Genomic DNA, 9,680 nt, shown 5'->3' with positions numbered 1-9,680 from the left:
AGTCTCAGGTCATTGGTCTGCTAAATGAGGAAAATAATAGCACCTACTTGGAGGATTTTCATGGACGTCACATGTGATTATCTATGCCTAATGTATGACTTTGCAAACTGAAAAGGATACATAATGCTAACCATAATAGTTTTAATTTTGATCCTGGAGCCAAAGGAAAAAAAAATGCATCTCAAAAGATATTTAACTGCAAACAATCCATTTTGATAGGGAATCTAGGTAGAACAGTAGATAGAGTTCTAGGTCTGCAATGAAGAAGTGGGTGTTTTTATAGTTGTGTTCAATTCTTCATGACCCTACTTGAGATTTTTGTGCCAAAGATACTGGAGTGCCTTGCCATTTCCTTCTCTAGCTCATTTTGCAGAAAAGGAAACTGAGGGAAACAGGGTTAAGTGACTTGTCCAGTGTCACACAGTTGATGAGTATCTAAGGGTGCATTTGAATTCAGGAAGAGGAGTCTTCTTGACTACAGGTTTGACACTCCACAGCACCATCTAACTGTCTGGAGTCAGGAAGATGTGAATTCAAATCTGGATTCAGAGACTTGCTAGTTATGTAACCCCATGGAAGTCACTTGATATGTTTGCTTCAGTTTCCTTGTCTGTAAAATGGGGATAATAATAGCATTTGACTTTGAGAGTTGTTTGGATGATCAAATGAGAATAATTGTAAATTGCTTTGCGTAGTGCCTTGCACGTAGTAAATCCTATATTAGAATTAATATTATTAGTTTCCATTCCATTCAGTTGGGTTCATTACAGCAATTGTTTCATAAGCATTTGCTGTATGCTAAGTGTCGGCTGAGATGACAGTTTTATATAAGACTCAGTCCTGGTTCTCTGGCTTACTGATTTTACAGTGCTTTATGTGGATCAATTGAAGCAGAATCCATGGGAAACTGGCTTGGTTAACCTGAGGGGACATGCCATGGGATCTCCCCTTAAAATGTAACTATCTTATGATGAAGTCTTTTATTCTAGGTCATTTTTTATTTTATTTGGCTGAGTTTTAGTGAGCATTTACTGTCATTTAAATGTTACCTTAGCAGCCAATCTTTCTCTTTTATTCCTAAATTTGAAAAGAAAGAAAGAAAAAAAAAAAAGAAAAACTCCATTCAAATAAATAATTCTTCTAAAGAATTTCCACATATTTATTCAATGTAGATACTTGCATGGAATGAGTACTCTCCTCTCATCATCACTTCTTTATATTGCACAAAGTATCTTCAGCAAAGATAGTCACAAACATTGTTAATTAGATGTATGAAAAAAATAAAATGGTTTTAACAATTATCTATTTTTTTCTTTTTTTTAAGTCAAATAAGAAATGGCATGTTTCACCCTTGATTTACTCCTAATATCTCTCTGCAGTGCAATAGTTCTCCCAACCCTATTGTCTCAAAATCTTAGTCATTGTTCTCTTCCCTTTCTTTTTCTTCATGTCTAAGTCCCTTCGTTTCTCGTCACATGTTTTTATTTGAGTCCATCTGTACTCATGGTGTTGTAGAAAGCACACTGCATTTGGAATCAGACAACCTGAGGTCAAGGCCTGATTCTAACAATTACTAGTTGTGTAGCTATAGCTACACAACTATAGACCTCTTTCACAATGAGCTCCTCATATGTAAAATGGGGATCCTAAAATTTGTGTACTTAGAGGTTACTGGGAGTAATACACTTTGTAAACCAAAAAGAGGTATTTAGATCAGGAGTGGGGAAGCTGAGGCCTCGAGGACACATGTGGCATTTCAGGTCTTGGGGTATGACCTTTTGACTGAGTCCAAGTTTGGTGGAACAAATCCTTTTATTAAGGGGATTTGTTCTGTGAAGTTTGAATTCAAAGGGCTGCACTTGAGGATGTAGAGGGCCACATCCAGCCTCAAGATCTCAGGTTCCCTGACCCTGATTCAGATAATTAGTATTCTTAACACCAACACACAAATCTAGGCTTTTGTCACCTTTTACCTGGATTATGTAGCAGTATTGCTTTTCTTTCAGCATAATTTAAACTCCTCCACCTATCCAATGTTAAATTAACAATGAACTTCTTGCAAAAGACATTTTCCTTTCCTGTCTTTCATCTGAGGAATGCTCTTCCTCCTCACCTCTTCTCCTTGGCTTCCCTGACTTCCTTCAAGTTTCAACTAAAATTATTCCTCTATTCCTATCCTAATTCTCCTTGAATCAAATGCCTTACTATGATTTTAGCTTACATTTACTCTGTGTTTGCAGGGTGAATAAAAATTGTCTGTATAAGAATGTATGTCTATAGGTATGTATACATATATATGTGCATATGTAAATGTTTATGTATGCCAATGTCATAGATGTATACATATATAGCAACAGTCTACACACAAATATATAGTGATAGATAGATATAGATATAGATAGATAGATAGATAGATAGATAGATAGATAGATAGATAGATAGATAGATAGATAGATAGATAGAAAATGTATATAGCTGTTTGAATGTCATCTCCCCCATTGGAGATTGATCTCCTTAAGGTAAGAGACTTTGTTTTTTGCTTTACATTTCTTTTTATTCATAGCACTTAAAGCAGTCTCTGGAAAGTAGTAAGTGCTTAATACATGCTTGTTAATAACTGGAGGCATAACTGATTTAATTTTGTTGTTGTAGTCTCAAAGTCTAGCACATTCCCTTTATCATAGTGAATCATAAAGAATTATTAATCGAATAATATTGACAATTCTCCCTACCTCCTAACTGCATTTTTATACAGTACTATAAAATTTATCTGTCTAAATTAATATAACATTGCTTATATACGGTTATATAACATTATAAGGTTATAGAACATTGTTCTCATAACTTCCCATGGCTCCTCCTAGAGGACAATGTTGAAATTCCATATCCTAGTATGCCAGGTCCTCCCAAACAGTTATAGTGATTATCTAAATTCTAATTTATCATTCTCATTATTGTTTGACTTTCTTTGTAAGCCCATACTTTGTTCAGTTTCTGGCAAATAATAAATACTTAAAAAATATTTGTTTACTGAATCACAACATTCTTAATTTGCATTTGTATAACACTTTAGAAAGCTGTTGTCTTAGAAATACTTTGTTTCCTACCAGTTCTATTATTCCCATGATTGGGTTTTCTTCTCAATACAAGTATGTGAGGTGTATATTACAAGTATTACTACCCCCAGTTTATAGATATGGAAAGCGATTTTTTAAATTGGTTATAGTCAATTGCCCATGGTTACATAGCTAATATGGCCATCTCTAACCTTTCAGAAAAGGAATTTCTAGGGGTACAGAGCCAAGATGGCACAGTAGAAGCACAAACTTGGCATGGGCTCCGGCTCCAAATGATTCCAACACCTGTAAAGAAATGACTCTAAACAAATATTAAAGCTACAGAACCCACAAAGTGACAGAGAGAAGCAAATCTCCCACTGAAGACAGCCAGCAGACCAACAAAAAAGGTCTATCAAAACACACTGGGAGCTGAGCACAGTCCTCTGGGAACCACATGATTCCATCCCCAGGGAGGCCCTAACCAGCAGTGGCAAGAGCGGACTTCAGGAGAGTGAAACACCAGCAGCTGTGGAGGCTTCCAGACTTCTCAAACCATAAACACTGAAGACAAAATAAAAGGTCAGTGTGGAACCTTGTTGGAACGGGGGGAGAGGGAGGAACAAAGAGAACAATCCAGCAGCTGCCTCTGGAACTAGAAGCAGCAGAGGTGTGGCAGCTGTGTCTCATGGCTGCCTCAGGAGCAGATGGTCTACAGATTGTAGGGGGACCAAGAGACCATTCAGAGGGTAACTGCTCTTGGTTTAACCTGCTTGGATCTGGATCATGTTTTTAGTGGTGGTCCTGGGGGGTGTGAACAGTGAGCCAGAGTTTGTGGGGGCTATAGATAGGGTACCCTTCTAATAGCTCCAGCAGCTGTGAAATCCCCACTGATTTGTGACAAAGCTCTATTCATTCTGGAAGCAGTATTCTACCATGACAAAGAGCTCAAGAGTCAAATAATTGGCTGACAATATGAGCAAGCACAGGAGGCACTAACAGATGATAGAATCCTTTTTGGGGGACAAAACTGATCAAGGCATGGAGCTGGAGGAAGACAGTGAAGTCAGAACTCCTGCATCAAAAGCCAAGAAAAATATAATTAGTTACAGGCCATGGAGGAGCTCAAGAAGGATTTTGAAAATCAAGTAAGACAACTGGAGTAAAAATTGGGAAGAGAAATGAAAATGATGCAGAAAAGCAATGAAAAGCAAGTCAACAGCCTGCTAAAGGAGACCCCAAAATATACTGAAGAAAGTAACACCTTCAAAACTACATTGGAGCAATTAGAATCTAATGACTTTGTGAGAAGTCAAGATACTATATAACAGATTCAAACAAATTAAAAAATAGAAGGCAATGTGAAATACCTCACTGGGAAAACCACTGACATGGAAAATAGATTCAAGAGAGATAATTTAAAAATTTCTGGACTACCTGAAAGCCATGATCAAAAAAAGAGCCTAGACACCATCTTTCAAGAAATTATCAAGCAAAATTGCCCTGATATTCTAGAACCAGAGGGTAAAATATGAATTGAAAGAATTAACATATCACCTCTTGAAAAAGATCCCCAAAAGAAAACACCTAGGAATATTATAACCAAATTCCATAGTGCCCAGGTCAAGTAGAAAATACTGTAAGCAGTCAGGAAGAAACAATTTTGAGTATTGTGGAAGAACAATCAGTATAACACAAGGCCTAGAAGCTTCTCCATTAAGGGATCAAAGGGCTTGGAATATGATATTCTGGAGGTCAAAGGAGCTTTGACTAAAACCAAGAATCACCTACCCAGCAAAACTGAGTATAATGATTCAGGATAAAATATGGTCATTCAATGAAATAAAGAATTTTGAAGCACTCTTGATGAAACAACCAGAGCTGACCAGGAAATGTGACTATCAAATAAAAGAAGTAAGAGAAGCATGAGGATGTAAACAGGAAAACTAAATTGTAAGGAACTTATAAAAGTTGGACTATTTACATTCCTACATAGAAAAACAATAATGGTAACTCATAAGATGTTTCTGAGTATGCAGATAGTTGAAGGAAATATATATATATATATATATATATATATATGTACACATGCATATGTATATATATGCATACATATGTATATATGTATGTATAGGAGAGTATATGTGTATATAAATATGTATGTGAGTGTGGGCATATACATGTCCATGTATATATAGACAGATGTCAGTGGATGAGTTGAATATGAAGGAATGATATCTAAAAAATAAATTTAAGAGGTGAGAGAAGAATTTATTGGGAGAAGGAGAAAGGTTGAGAGAGATTAAGGTAAAGAGTAACAACAAATGTTTAAAAAACTTGTGTTTTACATGTTACTGGGAAATAAGATATACGGACACTAGTGTATAGAAATCCATCTTGCCCTACTAGAAAGTTGGGTGGGGGGTAGAGGAGTAAGAGGGGGCGTGATGCAGGAGGATATAAGCAAGAACAGATTGGGGGAAGGGGTATTCAGTAGGCTAGCTATTTTGGCATGGAAGGTAGGGGAAAGACGGGGAGAAAAAAGTGTAATTCAAAATTTTGTGGAAATGAATGTTGAAAACTAAAGGTAAATAATTTAAAAAAATGGAATTCTATTGTTGTTCTAATAGTAGACCTTTCGAGTTTTGTTCAAGTTGTTTATTAAGTGTGTGTGTGGTTTTGTTTTGTTTTTTTTTAAGTAATCAGGGTTAATTAACTTGCTCAAGGTTACACGGCCAGTTATTTCTGGGTGTGGTGCTAAGTATCTGAGCCCAGATTTGATCCTCAGGTCATCCTGACACTGGAGCCAGTGCTCTTACTAGCTGAGCCACCTGGCCACCCCTAAGCAATTGGGGTTAAGTAACTTGCTCAAGGTTACACGACCAGATGTTTCTGTGTGGGTCCTAAGCGTCTGAGCCTGGATTCGATCCCCAGGTTATCCCAACACTAGAGCCGGAGCTCATACTCGCTGTGTTACATTGGCCTCCCCATAAGTGTTTTCTTAACTTCACAAATCTCTACCTTTATTTATGGTTTATTTCCTTCTTTACCCATTTTACCTCAATCCAAAACATTGCTATCTTGCCATAGCCACCTTCTATGAAGTCCTCTTTAATACATAAACCTGCCATCAATTCCCCTAAGATCATTAATTAACTGGTTCAATAGTCTACAAAATTTTTTGATCATATATGTTTTTCAGTTTAAAAAAAGCTTATAACCTGCCCAATAAATATATTTTGTTATTTATAAATCAAATATATGTGTACATACATATATGTATGAATACGTGTATATAATATATAATCACACCATTGTATGTATTATGAAACATAGAAATAAAAGTAGGAAAGATGAGGTAAAGATGAAATAAATAATATTTTTAATATTTCAAGTAAAGTAATTTCAAGTATCACTTATGCATTATAAAGAATGGTACAAAAAAAAGAATGGTACAAAAATCCTTGCTCTCATTATTCTGAATATTATTATAGATTGAATTGATAGTTTCGCCTCCATGTATTAGGATGCATCATTAATTTTGAAATAGAAATTCCAATATTTCAGTGCAATCAGTGTTCTTGAATATGTTTCATTATGTTCAAAATTCCCTATGTATGTTCTGGAGGGGTAAGGTGGACTTATAATGTTAATTATGTGTAATAATTATTTATTACATTAATTTGATCATAGTAGCCAGCTAAGTAGGTAAACTTCTTTTTAGGTTGAAAGATATGAATTTTTAATTGAAGGATATGAATATCTAAGAATCACATAATAGTTCATACCAGTGTGTAAACATAATACTTTTGTAGCAAGTCATGTTTTCTGTGTCTAGATATTTACCAAACACAATGGAAAAACAAGCAAAAGTAAATTGTCTGTGATTGAAATGACACAGAAAGTTATCAGTATCTATCCATTAATCTTTCTTTTATACTTCTGCTTAATGGATGGTATCATATATTAATTTCAAATTCTTGTTTGAATATTTAGATTCTATTTTTCAATGAGTGTGAGGAACATAAGGAAGATGAGTTTGGATAAACCATAAAATATGGGATGGAGAGTGATGTGTAATAAATCTGGAAAGGGATACTTCCAGGGATGGAGCCAAGAAGATAGAAAACAGGATGGAATTGAACTCTACCTCATTAGACATTCTTCCTCAAATAACTTTAAAATAATACAAGGTGACAGGGTAGATCAGGACACAAACTAAAGAGAAGACCACAACATTGAGGCATCTATAAGAAAAACTTCAAAGAAAAAAAAATGAATTGTATATAAGCACAATAAGAATTCCTAGAAGATCAAAAAATTGGGGGAAAATAAAAAAATGCAAGAAAATTATGAAAAGATAAGTGGTAGCTTATTAAAAGAGGCACAAAAATACTGAAGAAAATATTTTTCATCCTTTTGACTTTGATGAAAAAGAAACTAAAGATTTTATGATACATCGAGAAAACAAAGACAAAATAACAAGGATATAAAAGAAAATGTGAAATATTTCATTGGAAAAAAAAACTTACCTGGAAAATTGATTTAGGAGAGATAAATCCAAGAATTTTCAGACTGCTTAAAATTCACAATCAAGAGTTTGAATTGGGGGCGGCCAGGTAGCACAGCAAGTAAGAGCACCAGCTCCAGTGTTGAGAAGACCTGGAGATCGAATCCTGGGCTCAGACACTTAGCACCCACCCAGAAACACCTGGCCGTGTAACCTTGAGCAAGTTACTTAACCCCAATTGCTTAGGGGCGGCCAGGTGGCTCAGCGAGTAAGAGTACCAGCTCCAGTGTTGGGACGACCTGGAGATCGAATCCCAGGCTCAGACACTCAGCACCACACCCAGAAATAACTGGCCGTGTAACCTTGAGCAAGTTACTTAACCTTGAGAAAGTTACTTAACCCCGATTGCTTAAAAAAAAAAAAAAAGTTTGAATTGGTTTCGTAGCTAGTTTCCCTTGTAAGCTATTTCCAGTGCAAGAACTCCAACCATGCTGCATGACCTGGGAAACATACACATGTGTGTTTACCTCTAGATAGCATTTTCCCTCAAGGAAACATAAAGGATGGCTGATGCAGAACTGGAAGACTTATAGTCTCGTATCAATGAAAATATTTCTCATGTTAAGAATATTCTGCAATTAAAAAAACATAGGACACAATCCAGTATTAACGACTATATTTTGTAAAATTAGAAAAGAAATGAATCTTCTAAATGACCTTTTAAACAAGCTGGAACTGGAGGTTCAATATTAAGAACATATCAGGAATTCACTTGGCGAGTTAAAAGAATCCCTTGATGGAAATTACAAAAAAAAAAAAAAAAAATACATAACCTTAAGGAAAGTATTCCTCCCTATTTGCTCAAAGGAATTTAGAGCTGTTTGGTGGAACCAAATGTTAATCTTGAACAAGTTAAAATTACAGCATCTGAACACACAAAGAAGCCCCCAAAAGAGCAAAAAACAATTAAAGAAATTTTACTGCTAACTTCTGATGAATTTGTTAATGTCTGAGCATATATGAAATCTTACCTGATGTACTGTCAATTTGATGATTGTATTAAAGAAATTAACAAGACAGCGGTTACCAAGTATACAAGCCTGTATTTGCAAAAAGACAAAAACAAAAAACCTATGAATTTTTCTATCAGAAATCTGTATCACAAATTAACTGAAAATGAAACCAAGGACACCAATGGCCAATACTTTATAGTAGAAGCTGATAAAAAAAGAGTTCACAAATTTGAAAGTTTGAAAGTGGTTTCATGTGATACTGAACATTTTAAGGCACTGCTTTATAAATTATTAGGTTTTGATATTTTCATTGACAGTATCATATAGAATGTTCTGTACTTCTGGTTTCATAATCTGTATTTTTATTAATTTCTTTAATTTGTTCTTCACTTAATAAAACTTTAATTTGTTCTACACTTAAAAAAAAGTCACGATCAAAGAAGGAGCCTAAACATCATATTTCAAGAAACTGTCCAGGAAAACTTCCCCAATATACTAGAACAAAAGGGTAAAACAGAAAGTAAAAGAACCCACTGATCATCTCTTGAAAGAATTCTCAAAATAAAGACTCCCAGAAATATTATAGCAAAATTTCTGAGCTCCCAGAGCAAAGACAGAAATACTTCAAGTAGCCTAACACAGTTGGGATTTCACAAGATTTAGGAACTACCACATTTTTCAAATTAATTATTTATAATTTTCAGTTTTCACTTTAATAAGATTTTGAGTTTCAAATTTTTCTCCCTCCCTAAGACAACAAACAATTTGATACAGGTTATACATGTACAATCATATTAAATACATTTCCACAGTAGTCGTGTTGTGAAAGAAGAATCAGAACAAAACAGGAAAACCACAAGAAAGAGAAAATGAGAGAGAAACACAGAGACAGAGAGATAGAGACATGAAAATACATACAGAAAGAGACAGAGAGAGAGAGAGAGAGAGAGAGAGAGAGAGAGAGAATAGTATGCTTCCATATCCATTCAGATTCCATTTTTTTCCTCTGGGTGAGGATTGCATTTGCCATCATGAGTTTTTTAGAATTGTCTCAGAACATTGTATTCCTGAAAAGAACTGTCTTTCTATTTTTTTTTTAAA

The 9,680-nt window shown here is 35.0% G+C and overlaps 1 pseudogene; it reads left to right on the top strand.

Annotated features, from left to right (window-relative positions):
• Positions 1–8,129: 8,129 nt before the first annotated feature.
• On the top strand, positions 8,130–8,874 carry LOC138144053 (SKA complex subunit 1 pseudogene; annotated as a pseudogene).
• The last annotated feature ends 806 nt before the right edge of the window (positions 8,875–9,680 follow it).

This window comes from Petaurus breviceps, unplaced genomic scaffold (genome assembly GCF_028583685.1).
Source record: "Petaurus breviceps papuanus isolate PSGF00001 unplaced genomic scaffold, PetGlider_PUasm1.0 90683, whole genome shotgun sequence".
In the NCBI taxonomy this organism is placed as follows: Eukaryota; Metazoa; Chordata; class Mammalia; order Diprotodontia; family Petauridae; genus Petaurus; species Petaurus breviceps.
Note: the sequence above shows the minus strand (reverse complement) of the source record. Positions and strands in the feature narration are given on the sequence as shown.